The sequence below is a fragment of the Lethenteron reissneri genome, chromosome 64, assembly GCF_015708825.2.
Source record: "Lethenteron reissneri isolate LAM-NWPU_2019-01 chromosome 64, ASM1570882v1, whole genome shotgun sequence".
NCBI lineage: Eukaryota > Metazoa > Chordata > Hyperoartia > Petromyzontiformes > Petromyzontidae > Lethenteron > Lethenteron reissneri.
In genome coordinates this window covers 8,138,765-8,155,537 of record NC_083842.1, presented here as the reverse complement: position 1 = coordinate 8,155,537, position 16,773 = coordinate 8,138,765, and the positions used below count along the sequence as shown (strand labels likewise).

At 49.9% G+C, this 16,773-nt stretch overlaps 1 pseudogene; it reads left to right on the top strand.

The window, feature by feature from the left end:
- LOC133359006 (cytochrome P450 2C20-like) overlaps positions 1-16,773 on the top strand; it is a 36,127-nt pseudogene that overhangs the window by 1,539 nt on the left and 17,815 nt on the right.

The following is a 16,773-nucleotide window of genomic DNA, read 5'->3' as shown; positions in this document are numbered from 1 at the left end:
GCCCAGCCAATCATTACCCGTAACCCACGAACCCCGCGCTGACCCCTGATCCTCCACCGTCAGCGCGCGTCACCACATACACAGCCAATCATTACGCGCTGGCATACGATCCCTAATCCCAGCGCGTATCACCTCTACATCACCCCCTCCCACATAGCTTGCAGCCGGCCCGGCTGTTAACCAACAACACAACCTAACGTCAACGCAGTAATAAAGAAACCCCACCCCCCAGTGTGCCCCGTAACGCAACAACAACAACACAACAACAACACTTAAATAAGAAGCAATATACAGCACGACGAACAATACAATAAAAGCGAACACCAGAAAACGAACGCGCCAAGTGTCTCTGTGACTAAACGCAGTGACGAGGCGCTCCGGCTGCCTCGACTCCTCACGTGGTAGGTCATAAAAAGTAGCGCGACCTAGCGCGAGTCCGTCTGGCCGGTCCGTCATATGGGACGGCAGCTCTAGACGGCGCGGATCGGGCCTGGAAGGACCGGCCCCGCCGCGAAGATCCGGCCGCCGGTGGTCGGCAGCTGTCAGTTCCGAGACACCTGGGAGCGGATCAGGCGGAGACATGTGAGGATCAGGCAAAGACATTTCCCCCTTAGGGTCGTCGGTCACGTCACATGCTCGGCCCTCACGACACAAGGGGAGGCCATATGGAGGCGAGAACGGTTTCAGTTGGGAGGGGTGGACGTACCAACGGCGTTTTCCCCATTTTATCTGAACGCACTGGGGGCGTGCAACCCGCACGACCTCCACGGGTCCCCGCCATGGCTTCAACAATTTAGGCGACGTAGCCAAAAGTGCCTGAGGGCAATGCAGCCAGGCACTGTCACCTGGTTCCCAGTTGTGCACGGACACCTTCCGTGCACGCAACCGCTCGTTTGCAATTTGGCGAGCCCGCGAATTAAGCCGTGCGGCCTCCCTTGCCTCTGTCAGCTTATGAATATTAAATGTAATATGCTCTGCCAATTTCGAATTAGTTCGTGGTGCAGGCAGGCCCAGCTGCGTTTCCATGGGCGGGTCGGCTTCCCGACCGTACATCAGATAAAACGGGGAAAATCCCGTAGCTGCATGGGGGGCCATTCTATACGCGGCGAGGACCCCAGGGACCTGCAGGTCCCAATCAACATGTGCCTCACACACCTGCTGGCACAGCATAGAAGTCAATGTCCTGTGGAGCCTCTCCACCATCCCGTCCGTCTGCGGGTGGTACGGGGAGGTACGCACCTTCTTAGTACCCAACAGGTCGCACACCTCTTGCAGTAATTTACTCGAAAAATGTTTCCCTTGGTCGGTCAGCAAGCGTTCGGGAGCCCCCTTGTCCAGGACGTAGCCCTGGACAAAGGCGTCCGTCACAGCCGCCGCCGACTGGTTGGCGAGTGGCCACGCCATAGGCCACCGGGTAAAATATTCGACCCCCACCAACAGGTACTTATTACCCCTAGGCGTGACTGGAAAAGGCCCCAGAATATCGAGTGCAACGAGCTCGTTAGTGCGCGAGACCTGGATAGATTGCAGCGGTGGATTAGCTGCCACGGGCGGTGGTTTCCGTCTGGCGCACTCAACACAACCCTTCAGAATATTCACCACGTCACTCCCCATTCCCGGCCAATAATAGTCACGCTGAAGCAGGGCAAGCGTTTTGTTAACTCCCAAATGCAAGAGGCGTTCGTGTGCGGCCAAGACAACCTTCCCCCTCACAGCAGAAGGCACTACAATCGCGTGCCGCCGGGACAAACTGTCCCATCTCATTAACAGGCCTTGCTTAAGTACGTAGGAGCCAGTTCGTTCATGGTCACCTTCGGAACCCCCCGTCCTGCGGCGCAATGCTAGCAGGGAGCTGTCCGCCATTTGGAGACGGCCCCACTCAATCAGCGACAGTGAGAGCAGCGAGTCCTGACCCCCTGGGGTAGCGGGAACATCCCCCATTGGTGTGCCCGCGGTCGCAACCAACGCCTCCATACCTTCTGTAACTGGCGGTTTACAGCGCGCCGATCCCGATAAGCATGCACATTTGTGACAAGGCAACAACCGCGACAGGGCATCGGCATTTGTGTGTCGCAACCCCTTACGGTATGTAGTCGTGAACTGATAGTCCTGGAGGACTTCCAACCACCGCAACAATTGGCCCGAGGGCTGGGCGACCCGCAATGAATATTGGAGCGCCGCGTGGTCCGTCCGGACCGTAAAGTGACGACCATAGAGATATGGTCTGAATTGTTGTACGAAAAAAACAATGGCAAGCAGCTCGCGACGGGTGACGCAGTAGCGCTGCTCTGCCGGCGACAACACTCTGCTACCATAGGCGACCACCCGTTCGACCCCTCCAACGACTTGGGACAGCACCCCCCCAATGCCCGTGTTGCTAGCATCCGTGTCTAGCAAGAAGGGACTCGCAAAGTCCGGATAGCGCAAGGGTGGGGCCCCTACCAAGGCGTCCCGGAGGGAGCAGAATGCAGCCTCCTCCTCCGGTCCCCATCGGAACTTCACTCCTTTCGCCGTTAGAGCGTGCAAGGGTTTTGCAATGGTGGCGAAGTGCTCAACGAATCGGCGATAATAAGAAGCAAAGCCGATGAAACTGCGCACGTCCGAAACTGACGTGGGCGTCGGCCACGAACTGACACAGTCCGTCTTCGCAGGATCGGTAGAAATCCCCGAAGAGTCGACAATGTGAACCAAGTATCTAACGGATTTACGAAAAAGGTGGCATTTGGCCGGTTTAAACTTTAATTTAGCCGATCGCATTCGCAAGAACACCCCTCTCAATCGCTGGAGGTGTTCTTCAAACGTTTTACTGAAAACAATGACATCGTCAAGGTAAATCAGGCACGTATCCCATTGCAAGCCTGACAAAACCAACTCCATAAGGCGCTGAAACGTCGCAGGAGAGGAGTGAAGTCCCATGGGTAACCGGTTAAACTGAAACAGGCCCCCTGGAGTCCGAAATGCAGTCTTAGGCTTAGACTCTTCGTCGAGTGGCAACTGCCAGAATCCGGATAATAAATCAAGAGTCGAAAAGTATCGCGCACCAGACAATGCGTCGAGGGACTCGTCCATCCTGGGGAGCGGATACGCGTCAGCCACAGAGATCTTATTCAGGCGACGGAAATCGACGCAAAATCGCAAGGACCCGTCCTGCTTTTTAACGAGCACAATAGGTGCTCCCCAAGGACTGGAAGAAGGTGAAATAATGTCGGCTTCTAGCATATCGTTAACGGCCGACTGAACATGTTCCTTCTCAGCAGGACTCAGTCGGAAGGGATTTAGCCTGACCGGTGCCGCATCGCCCGTTTCAATGTGGTGGCGTAGCAGGTCCGTGCACCCAATGTCATACTTATGTTTACTGAAGACATCCGAAAATTCAATCAGCAACCCGCGCAGCGCACCCAACTGTACCGCTGACAAATCGTCCGAGTCCGCGCACAGCGAATCGACCCATTCGAGGTCCTCCTTCGGTTTTACGTTTTGCTTGGGGCTCGGATCAGCCTGCGCAACAAGCCGCTCTTCCGCAGGGACCCGCGCCGCGTGAGCTAGCACGGTGCCCTGCTGAATGACGGCCGGCCGCGACCCAGCGTTTAAAACCATTACAAACGGATCCCTGTCAGCCCCAACCAAAGTGTGAGCCACCGACAAATCGAGACCTCCAACAGCCCTATTAGAAGGACCCAAAAGCATGCCTTGTTCCGAGGCCTCCCTCACCCATGGTTTCCGCAACCGGAGGGGAATTAACATTTGTGAACCCGGGGGCACGTGCACGGTCTGTGTCGCTAACGCTTGTATCGTAGCGCACGCCATCCGAATTTCAGTAGGGCTCGTCAAAAATGAAATACGGCGACCCGATGGTAGTTCAATGCAACGCTGATCAATGAGAATTTTGATGGGCATTTTTGCCAAAAAATCAGTGCCCAATAGACAAGGAACCGCCAGGGAGGACGAAACGAAAACGGGTCCCGACAATTTGATATCTCCAATGCCAATGGACGCCCTAATCTGACCGATAATGCCCAACGATCCCCCGTTAGCGGCGTAAAATGGCACATCCACCGGAAGAAGCGGACGACATTGTACAGGGAGAATGTTATAAATGAGGTCCGATATAATAGTCGCCGATGCCCCCGTGTCCACTAACACCCTGACCTCGACCCGATCAATAGATCCCGTAACGACGGATGAAACCGCTGAGGCAGCCACTATTCTGTGCCCCAACTCCGACCATTTAATGTCTCCCCGGTCCCGGCCGAACCCCCCTCGCCGAACCGAATCCCCGAACCCTACTCGGCTCTCCTCCGCCGCAACGCGACGGCCCATGCGTGTCGAGTATGCGGGCCGGGCATGTGAGGTGCCGCGACTTGCCGGGGTTTGCAGGGATGACTTGGGGCCTTGTTCGTCGTCCAGCCGAGGTCCCATGGCGCGCTGACGTGGGGCGCGGCAACCGGAGGCCACATGGCCCCGGAGGCCGCAGTTATAACACGTGATGACAGTCGTCGGAGATCTCGGTTGCTCCAGCTTGCGGGCCGATCGCAGAGGCGAACGACCCCCCGACCTCCAGTCCCCCGGTCGTCCCGCGATGAACGCCTCCTCTCGTGGGCTGACGACTTGGGGCACGGTGACTACCGGGCCCGGAGCTGAGGCCACGGCAGCGTTGCAGACGACCCCTTGTTTACGTTGAAGGACCTCGTGCGCTTGTATGCTCGTAGCGACCCGTAAGGAAGAAATATCGGTCTCGTCGGCCGTGTTGATGGGGACCCCCAGGTCCTGCGCCAACTTGAGCAGTTGCTCCAAAACCATCGCATCTTGGCCCTCCTTGTCCATACGAGGGAACGCGGCGTCGGCGAGAGCCAGCAACGCCGTGCGATAGGCGAGCACGGTCTCCGTGTCCGCCTTCCGTCTTGCATAAAAATGATGGCGACACGCCGAGGGAGGACCATAGACCTTGGCCATGAGAGCCAGCGCATCCTTGAGCGTGGAGCGGTCCGACCTGCGTGCGGACGTGAAGGCCGCGAGCGCGTTGTCGTCCAGCATGGCAGGCAGTGCCCGCAGTGCCGTAGCGTCGGACCAGGCAGACATCTCCTGATGCGCCAAAAACCTGCGCTGAAATTGGCCCCAGTCCCCGCCTTCCGCCTTGAAGGCTGACAACGTGGGAAGGCGCTGTTGAAAGATGAAGTCGTCCTCCTCCTCGTGCTTCCTCTCCGCCGCCCCGTTGGTGTGTAAGATGGCGGCCCCAGTGGCGGGTGTTTGATGGCGGTCCGCAGCGCGCGTTGGTGACGTAAGTGGGCGCGCTTGGAGAACCGCTGCCACGTGGTGATGGCCGTTCCCGCCAAAAGTCGGCGCAGATGAAATGGCGGGAATCGCCAAGTCATTTTGGCGGGAATCTGCGGGGCGACCCTGTAGAACGTCCGCCGCCGTCCCCGCTCCTCCCGACGAGCTGATCTCCGCCAGGATGGACGCGGCGGCGAGCAGCAGCTCCGCCAGGCGGGAGTGCGCCTCGCGGAGCACGGCGTCGGTCCCCCGTCGCTCGTCCGGCGCCGTCGGCGGATCCTGCAGCGTGGGCAATTCCTCGTCCTCACCCCCCGATGCCAGCTGGCCCGAGTCGTCGAGGTTGTCCCCGCGGTCAATCCCGTGGGTCCGACGGGTCTTCCTTGTATCCATGCTTGGAAGACCGTTTCACTTCTGACGCCAGTTGAAGTATTGGAATTGACGGCAGGAACTTCTTGACGGGTAACACACTTTTATTAAATCTTGACGTGTCACAATACAACGGGTGGTCTCTATCCTTTGGACTATACACTCCACTTAACTCGTGTAGACTCTATGCTACTGGCTACACACAATACACTTGACTCGTGTAGACCCTATGCCTCTGGCTACACACAATACATTTGACTCGTGTAGACCCTATGCCTCTGGCTACACACAATACATTCGGCTCGTGTAGACTCTATGCCTATGGCTACACACACTACACTCGCCTCTGGGTTACACAGAGTCCCGGTCCCGTTAGGACAGCGGGACTAGGTACCGCAGGGCCCTATGTCTTCATCCCCGTCTTCATTCTTCGCTGGTTACATACTGCCCTTACGCCTGTGTGCATCCCCTTTTATAGCCCCTGCTCACGAGAGACGGAGCTGATGCGGACGTCGACGTGAGCATCGCTCCTTAGTGAACCAATCACGACGCACTCTCTCTACGATCCGTTTTCCCCAGCGCGTGTTAACACTACTCCGCCAATCACACCGCGCTGCCACCCGGTCACTCCCTCTCAGCGCGTCACCGGCCCACAGCCAATCATTACCCCGTAACCCACGACCCCGCGCTGACCCCTGATCCTCCACCGTCAGCGCGCGTCACCACATACACAGCCAATCATTACGCGCTGGCATACGATCCCTAATCCCAGCGCGTATCACCTCTACAATTGTATTGTGAGAGAATAGCATTTCAATTTCAATGTAAAATCGAACCAACCAAGCGGTTTTCCTTAACACCCTCTGTTGCTAGACCACCCAGATTGTAGGGCTTACCAAAATTCCATAACGAAGGTACACCACTTCGTCCTATCGTCTCCACCATTGACTCACCCACCTACAAACTGGCCCGATGTCTGTCTGAGACCTTACAACCATTCACTGGTGTAAGCTTGAGCCGACCCTTGCGAGGGGTACGGCTCTGCCCATTGGGCTCTTCTCTTCCAGGAGGCTCTTCGGTCTTTGGGCCATGGCTCGCTCCGCCCCGGCCACGCCTTCCTTCCTGAACCTTCCTGCAGGACCTGGGGGTGATGTCATCCCCCAGCCCCCTCCTAGGATCTGGGGTCTGCATCTCTGGTTACCGTTGGCCATAGTCCCTTACCACTGGGGCTCAGCCCCTCTTCCGCCCCTTATAGATATTTTTCGGCTAACAGCGTGGGGAATGCACAATAATACCTCTACACATGCAATACTCCGGCATCTACAAACTAAGCTGTGTCTGTGGCAGTAGTTACATTGGGGAAACTAAGCGACATGTCTCGGACCATGTTCATGAACAAAAGGCAGATCTGAAACACGGTAGGACCAATACCTCGGCGGTGGCTGATCATTATTTTAATGCGGTGGGCTCACGCGAAATTGATTTCTCCAAGACAAAGGTACTTTGCAAACCCACTGGCTATCAACAAAGATTCGTTCATGAAGCCATCCAGATATATAGACACAATTTCAACCGAGAATATGGGTACAAACTGAGCAATCATTGGAAGGACGTTATTAACCAGTTTAAGTCATAACTGGCTGTGATGTTTCCATCCTACCTTCCGATGTAAGTAGTTATTTGTCCTCGATGTGGCGGCGGTTCTGCGATCTTACATTGACATGCTAATCTCTCACAATACAATGGCCACCTCCGCACCCTCGTTGTGGAGGTAGCTATCCAATTATATATGCAAATTTTTCACTTTAAGATCACTAGCCCTGCCCACTTCGTTTATGACCCTTGGGTTACACCAATTACAAACCTCTAATACAGCCTGCCTCAGCAACTGTTCTGCCTCACGGCAGGTGTGGGGGTGTGCATACACAGGAATTTCCTGTATTGATGTTGAGTTTGGTCACGTAACCAGGAAGTTACGATTTGACATTCTCTAAGCCATGCGGCAGGGTGTCAGCCATTACACAGAGTACAAAATGGAGGCACAAATAGCGTCTCAGTGAAGACAGGTGCATATGTTCATTGTAGGACTTTAAGAAGCATTGTCTGTAAGTTTGTTTATGTTCTTATAATACTGGGAATGCTCTTATAATGTGTGGATGGCCGTTATAATGATGTAAATGCCTTTATAATGCTGTTAAATTGTTATTATAAATATGAGGCCTAGTTAACAACGAAGCCTGCCACTTGCATTATTGTGAATGTTACTTTTAATTGAAAAAGTCGAGTCAGACTTGTACTCATGTAACCTTATTGCGATCTTGAGAGCAAGGATGACGAAATAGCTCATCCACAGTTCAGTGTTATGTGCAGTGCTGTACATTTAGGCTACAGTATGGTGATTACACGATGTGCCCTTATTTAACACAGTAGATTATTCTCTTGTATAGCTATTCAGTACTAATGTCCATCCAGGATCTATTGTTGAGTTTCATGTTATCTAAGACAATGTTATGATGCTGTAGTGTTCATTAATTGTATTGATATTTCCAAATATTAACAGATCCTGTATTTTGTGCTGTGTTTTCCCATCAGTTTTAACTCATTCAATTCATTTAATATTTTTGGAGTCGGATGTTCACCCTGACTCAGAAGGTGTATTGAATACGAGGTTACGTGACTTTACCGAAAGAACCAAGAAGATTAATCCCTGCAGTCACGAAAGTTTTAAATCGAAATTGAATACGAGGTTATCTATTCAGATAGTGGTGCAACGCAGCGCAAAGCAAGGCCGAGACATCACCTTTCCCCCTCTATTTTCTTCCTGATGACACTTCTTACATTTACATGCAAATTTCTCACTTTAACATCACTATCACTGCCCACTTCGTTTATGACCCTTGGACTACACCCATTTAAAACCTTTAAAACATACTGCCTCAGCAGCTTTCCCCCTATTTTTTCCTCCTGCTGCTTACATTTACATGAAAATTTCTCACTTTAACATCACTAGCCCCGCCCACTTCGTTTATGACCCATGGACTACACCCATTTAAAACCTTTAAAACATCCTGCCTCAGCAGCTTTCCCCCTCTTTTCTTCTCCTGATGACGATTGATTGTGTTGTAATCGAAACATTGCAGTTTTTTGTAATTTCTTTGTTCTACGTGACTTTACCGAAAGACCCAAAGAATATGAATTCCTGCAATCAAGAAAGCTTTAAGTCAAGATTTATAATCCCTTATTCATCATGACGTCCTTTTTACTTTGATGTCTCAATAACGTTACGGAGAACGCGTGACGTGAGTGTACTGCCTTGGTAGTGAGGGTTGTAAGTTGACGCCGAGGAGGGGGGAGGAGGCGCCTCGGCCCCCCATGTGGAGTGACGTCAGCTGCTAATTATTTTGAATTGGGGGGGGTGTCCATTTGGAGGACGTCACCTGCGCATAATTATGATTGAGGGGGGCTATTCGATGTGGAGTGACGTCACTTTCTCATGATTATTAGTGAGGGGGGGGGAGTACTCCATATTGAGTGACGTCACCTGCTCATGAATATTAATGAGGGGGGCTGGTCGATGTGTAGTGACGTCACGAGCGTTAAGGAGAGACATTCCTGGGTGATTATAGTAGGAATGATCAAGAGTCCCATTAGGGGAGAATGTTAACGTAGTTGAGGACTTTGTGTCCTTGGGCAGTGACGTCCAAAATGCAGGGGTCTATGAGAAGCAGGTAAAGAAGGGTATTGCTAGAGCAGGGCAGGGTTGTGATGGGCTACATAAACGACTTTGGAAGCGAAGAGAGATATGGCTGAGTGTAAAGAACAAGGTATTTGAGGCAGGAGTGCTCTCTGTGTTACTCTATGGCTTAGAGATCTGGACTCTAAGCAGCTTGAAAATGAATTGTTGTTGAGCCCAGCTGTGTGAGGCTGGGAATTGCATGGCAGAATGGGATCAGCAATGCAGAAGAAATTAACATTGTAGACAAGTGTTTTGGTGTTGGGTGGGACGTGTGCAGGGCGGAGGAGGGCCAATTACTGTGACAGGCATTGGATTGGTCTCCACGAGTCCGACGACCAAGGGGAAGACCTAAGAGCGGACGGTGGGAAATCCTGAGGGTGGATAGTGGAAGTCACGTATCTACTGTGCAGCAGCTGTATATTCTGGCAGAGGGTAGAAGGTGTTGGCGAGGTGTGGTGGCGTTAATGGGTTTGGCCAAGATGACATCCCGATCTCGAGTTCACACTTGAAAGGGGGCCTGTGCGAATGCAAGTTGAGGATAAACTCCACCAATACATCGTCTCTCCAGGATCGCTTATAATGAGTCGGGCCTCAAACTTTGGGGCAAGTCAAGCGAGACTGGATCACGTCCAAAGAATTTGGAATTTCCACAAACGACTCAGGACCACCAACACAGATGAGCACTTTGACTGCCATCATATGGCTACATTATGTGATGAGCATTAAAACATGAAAGCGATGCCTATAACTTCTGATTGTCATGTGTAAAATTGCTAAAAATAGGCCACTTCATTTCATCTCACTCTTTGCTGCCTCTGTGCAGATATTAAAACTTGAGAGACTGTAGTGTGTGGCGTCACACAAACAGGTTATTGCTTTGAGACTTTGAACCTACAGTAGTTAAGTGTAGCAATGTAACGCTAACACCACAGTTAGTGGCTTTCCAAATAAAAGTAGTATAAATCACTGACCTTAGTGGTTAGTGAACTCTGCTATGAATCCGCTCAGTGGGGCTTGATTCCCCGCCATGGTTAACAACAGCAGCAGGTGATGTGTGAAACGAACCTGGGCACTTACATTTATCAGATCACACCGTGCAGCGTGGTGAAGTATTGTCAAACAACCCCAATGACCAACGGTTACGACCTTCCGTTTCATCTCTCCTATCAGATTGTTACCTCTCCATTCTGCCTTCGTTTCCTACCTTTCTGCCCTCCCACCTCTCATCTTATCATAATGTATATAGCGTCTTAAGTAAGGCGCTTTACAAAAAATTAAGAACGGTACTAATGCATGTCATGGTGGCGATGAGGTGAATAAAATACATGGGAGAAAGCAACGGGCAAATCTGTGATGCGTGAATTCGGTGAAAGCGAAATTGATAACAGTAAATGATGACGGATTGAATGAATGGGGAATGAGTGATAGCAATATCATAATAATTAAAATGCTATTCATTACGCACGTAAATTTGTGGACGTAACGGGAATATGAAGAGCGAACAGTAACGATGGTGGTTACAAGGGAGAGATTAAAGGGTCGTGGGGTGAGCTCTGGAAAATAAGTGAGTTGTGCTTTGAATCCTATACACATTTTTTATATATGTACACGTGCCTATCACAATTGGAAATGGGCAAGCTATTTTTCCCCATAGGCTATTAACAGCACAAAGCGAAGGTCATGAAGGAATTCACAACTGGCCATGATTTCAGGTTTGAGGCGTGGAGGTGAGATTCCGTTTCAAAAATCAAATGGATATCGAACTTCAAACCAACTTTACCACGGTGCTAATGCACGAGTAGACATATATACACTCTATTCCTACTCGTCTTCACGCTCGCCATCTGTGTCCTGACCTCTCCCACTATACAGGCCACATAGCCTCTTGTCTCTGGTCTCGTACCTCTTGGGCGCCTGCACATGTACACGGCACCAGCATAGTCTGGCTGGGGGACCAATTTGTAGGCCATCAAAATGTTATACGCCAGTAGCAACATTCATGATACATTTCAGGGTGTCCCTAAATAACCTCAACCTGCATAAGACGTTAGTTTTTCACACACGAGTGTACATCACTACACTATCACACATCGAGGCCTACGTCGAGGCCTACGTCGGGGCCTACGTCGGGGCTTACATCGAGGCCTACGTCGAGGCCTACGTCGAGGCCTACATAGAGGCTTACATCGAGGCCTACTTCGAGGCCTACGTCGGGGCCTACGTCGAGGCCTACGTGGAGGCCTACGTCGAGGCCTACGTCGGGGCCCACGGGGGCCTACATAGAGGCCTACGTCGGGGCCTACGTCGGGGCCCACGTGGGGGCCCACGTGGGGGCCTACGTGGAGGGCGGTCGTAAATGGAAGCAGAACAATGAAGCTGATGGGCCAAACATCTCGTCTCTCCACGTCCACATCACGCAACTATTCAGCCTCGGCGCCTCCAGGCCGCACGGCCGCTGCTGCTCTGCTGTAGTACACACAGCTGCTGCTGCTTCGTGTATGACTCCTGCAACTGCAGTTGGGTCGGCTGCAGCTGCTACAGCAGCTACAACAACAACAACAGCAGCTGCAACAACAACAACAACAGCAGCTGCAGCAACAGCAGCTGCAGCAACAGCAGCAGCTGCAGCAGCAACAGCAGCAGCTGCAGCAGCAACAGCAGCAGCTGCAGCAGCAACAGCAGCAGCAGCAACAACAGCAGCAGCAGCTGCAGCAACAACAGCAGCTGCAGCAACTGCAGCAACAACAGCAGCTGCTGCAGCAGCAACAACAGCAGCAGCTACAACAACAACAACAGCAGCTGCAACAACAGCAGCAGCAGCTGCAGCAACAACAGCAGCTGCAGCAACAACAGCAGCAGCTGCAGCAGCAACAGCAGCAGCTGCAGCAGCAACAGCAGCAGCAGCAGCTGCAGCAACAACAGCAGCAGCTGCAGCAGCAACAGCAGCTGCAGCAACAGCAGCAGCAACAGCAGCAGCAGCTGCAGCAACAGCAGCAGCAGCTGCAGCAACAGCAGCAGCAGCTGCAGCAACAACAGCAGCTGCAGCAACAACAGCAGCAGCAGCTGCAGCAGCAACAGCAGCAGCAGCTGCAGCAACAACAGCAGCAGCTGCAGCAACAACAGCAGCAGCTGCAGCAACAGCAGCAGCTGCAGCAACAGCAGCAGCTGCAGCAACAACAGCAGCAGCTGCAGCAGCAACAGCAGCAGCTGCAGCAACAGCAGCAGCTGCAGCAGCAACAGCAGCAGCTGCAGCAGCAACAGCAGCAGCTGCAGCAGCAACAGCAGCAGCTGCAGCAACAACAGCAGCAGCTGCAGCAACAGCAGCAGCAGCAACAACAGCAGCAGCTGCAGCAACAACAGCAGCAGCTGCAGCAACAACAGCAGCTGCAGCAACAACAGCAGCAGCTGCAGCAACAACAGCAGCTGCAGCAACAACAGCAGCAGCTGCAGCAGCAACAGCAGCAGCTGCAACAACAACAGCAGCAGCAGCTGCAGCAACAACAGCAGCTGCAACAACAACAGCAGCTGCAACAACAACAGCAGCAAGATGGCGGCGGCGTGTGCGGCCACGTGTGCGTTGTGCTGCATGGGTGTGGGCTGTGCGTGAGAGTGGGTGAGGGTGAGCTGCGTGTGAGTGAGCTGTGTGTGTGTTTAAATTTAGTGTTTTAAAGATGTCAATTCACCTGCTGTGTATCTTACTACTGTCCCTCCCGGCCATATCTAGTGCCACACTCAACTCTACAAATGGCTACCCGCGTTACTTCGCGTCAATACTTATTGCTAAATTTGCAACTACACCTGCTAATGAAACAACTTATAGACACTTCTACACTCCATCATTATATCCTTTTAAACCCTATCTTTGTCCCATTACTTCACCAGCACTCCTTCCAAACTTCATTCTGCTCTTAAAAATAACACCATCTGCGAGCTGCTGCTATTCGTCCAAGGTTCGTCGCTCTTCATCCTTTCACAGAAAATACATGTGCAAACTATTAATTCTACTTTTCTTATTTCTGGGTGGTATTGAGCTTCATCCTGGACCAAATGTAAAGAACTCATATAATTCTGTAGATTTTTCTGGCAGAAAAGGTGTTGGTGTTCTACATGTCAACATCAGAGGGCTTTTGATTAAATTAAGTCAACTAAAACTAGAAGTAGCAAATCTTGACCCGGACATATTTTGCCTAACAGAAACATTTCTCACTCCTGCCGTCAATGACTTGCAGATTACGATTGACAACTACAATCTTTTTCGGCTTGACCGAGGATCTAAAGGAGGTGGAATTGCCATCTATGTTCGTAATACTATTGCATGTTCACCAGCTCACTCATTGTTTAAAAAATGTTGCTTTGAAGGTCTGGCTCTCAGAATAACTCTCCCTAATAATCAACACATATTGGTAGTGTGCTGCTATAGACCGCCTAGTGGGAAGGATGTTGAAGCTGCATCTGCACTGAGAGAGCTTCTTGGGGGCCTCCCTAAAGGTGAAATAGTTTTAGTGGGTGATCTAAATTGGAATTGGCTAAACCCGCCGGCCGTGGCCACAAATTTTGCAGATGAATTTAACCTGTTTCAATTAATAAATGTCCCCACAAGACCCAACCTAAAAAATCCGGGACAGTCATCTCTGCTTGACGTCCTATTGACAAATGCCCCTCACAATTTTGCACTGACTGGTGTTCTAGGTAATAACCTTAGTGATCACTCCTTCATTTTTGGGGTGAGATCATCAGCCAGACCCAAAGCCCCCCCTAAATTGGTTGAGAAGCACTCCATGAGACACTTCAGCACTCAGGCATTTACTAATGATGTGCTTCACTCGGATATTGACAAGGTCTGTGATATTCCAAACCTGACTACGGCTTGGGAGACCTTCAGGTACACGTTTCTCCAAATTCTTAACAAACATGCTCCGTTGGTTAAATTTAAAACTAAAGGCAACCGTCCACCATGGTTTGATCCTGTGATTACAAAGCTCATGAAAACTAGGGACAAGGCTTGGGCATGTGCTCAGAAAAGTAATTTGGTCAATGACTGGCTAGAATACAGGATTTTAAGGAATAGATGCGTCAAAAAAATACGGCATGCAAAAAATAACTACTTCTCTTCCACTCTCCTTGAATCTCATGGAAATGCCAGGATTTTCTGGAAAACAATCAAATGTATCGAAAAGGCATCCAAAACAGATCATCTGCCCGTTCAGCTTAACCGAAATGGGGAATATTTTTCAGATCCCCAAAAAATAGTTGACAATTTTAACCTTCATTTTTCTGAAGCTGGTACCCTATTTGATAATGTATTGGGAGTCACCCCTGCTCATGCAAATTCCTACACTCCTGTCCAAACATTAAGCGAATTTAGTTTTCAGCCAATCCACGAAAGTAATGTTCTGAAACAACTGTCCTACCTCAAAGGGTCCTCCTCTACCGGAGCAGATAGTATTCCCGTCTTTGCTCTACTAACTGTTGGTCACCTAATATACAAACCTATAGCCCATATTTTCAACCTGTCCATCAAAGAAGCATCAGTTCCTCTAGAATGGAAACATTCCTATGTTCGTCCACTTCACAAAGGGGGCCCTAAAGATGATCCAAATAACTACCGACCTATCTCAATTTTGTCCCCGTTGATGAAAATTTTTGAAAAATTATTGACCTACCAAATTAACAGTTTCCTGTCCGCCAACAATCTATTACATCTAAAACAATCTGGGTTCCGAAAAAAATACAGCACCACATCTGCTGCATTAGACTCTCTGAATCACATTTACAGTAGCCTTGATAATAAGCAGTACTGCGCCTGTCTTTTTCTTGACTTGTCCAAAGCTTTTGATACAGTAGACCACAACATCCTGCTTAGTAAAATAAGTTGCCTCGGTTTTTCCGAAAACACAGTAAAATGGTTAAAAAATTACCTCTTTTCTCGCACCCAAACTGTATTCACAGATGGTTGGAGGTCAAACAGTGTTAAGATAACAAAAGGGGTTCCACAGGGTTCCATTCTCGGCCCCCTCTTGTTTTCTCTTTATGTAAATGACTTGGGCACTGAACTGGATTATTCCAGGGTAAATCTTTTTGCAGATGATACGGTACTAATTACTGCTGGCCGCTCTCCGGATGACGTGATTGCTAAGCTCCAGAGTGATTTCAACAAACTACAACATCAGCTAGTTGCTCTTAAACTAGTCCTAAATCCTGCCAAAACCAAGGTGCTATGCTTCTCACCAGGACTAAAGCGGGAAGTTATTTTTCCCCAATTACATACCTTAAATAATGATCAAATAGAGCAAGTCAAGATCTATAAGTATCTTGGGGTCATCCTGGATTCAAAACTGAATTTTGAAGATCACATTGATTATATTGGGAAAAAGACAAAAATTAAAATTGGTTTTCTATATCGACACAAGCACTGCTTCCCTCCTATGTTCCGTTTGGAATTGATTAAAGCTACCGTACTGCCTCTACTTGATTACTGTGACATTGTGTATAAATCAGCCCCAAGTACTGTACTGAAGAAGCTTGACTCAATGTATCACTCGGCCTTAAGATTTGCATTGAACTGCCCATATAGGACTCACCACTGTGATCTCTACATTGGGTCAAACTTAACATCTCTGAATGTTCGACGGCTTGTGCACCAGATCTTATTTATTCATGATGTACTTGCAAAAAAATCTGCAGATTACCTGCTGGATCTCGTCTCTGTTTCAAAGAACAAATTTGACCTAAGGTCTACACTCATTTACCAGCTTAATATTCCCTATTGCCGTACATATACTGGAGGAAGGGCCTTTGCTATTGATGCCCCCAGGGTCTGGAATGCTGTTGCAAATAAATTGAAACTTGAGTCACTACCTATGAGATCTTCACTCAAAACTGCTTTAGAGGAGTTGTACACCCCTAGCTGCCAGTGCTATTCAGTGACCTAAAATAAAATGTTTCGCTCCGGATGATCGCTACAAAGTATGACCTGTGTTTTGATTTAGTGTGCTGATCTTAAAGGTGCATTGAAAAATTACAATACTCCGATTGATGCTCCTGCTGTTGTGGAGTGACTCATGCAGCCAGCTATGGCTGCAGGGTTTTGGTAGTACATGTTGTTTATGCCATTTATTGTGAAAATTCCGTCAGTTCCTATGATTGCTTTTTCATTGCCTTCATGGCTTTATTTTGGTGATTTCGAAAAGTGTATTGGTTTAGCCATGTTTGTGTTGTTGTAGTACAGAGTTAGACTGATGGCCTTAATCTAAGTTGTCTTGTGGTTGTTGTTGTTGTTTGACTTGCATCCCACTGGGATTTTTGCACACAGCGTTGGTGTACGGTGTTTTTTCTGCAATATTTTTTGCTGTCTTTTCTTGGATTTTCTGTTTGCACTTAGTCACATATTCACTTTAAGA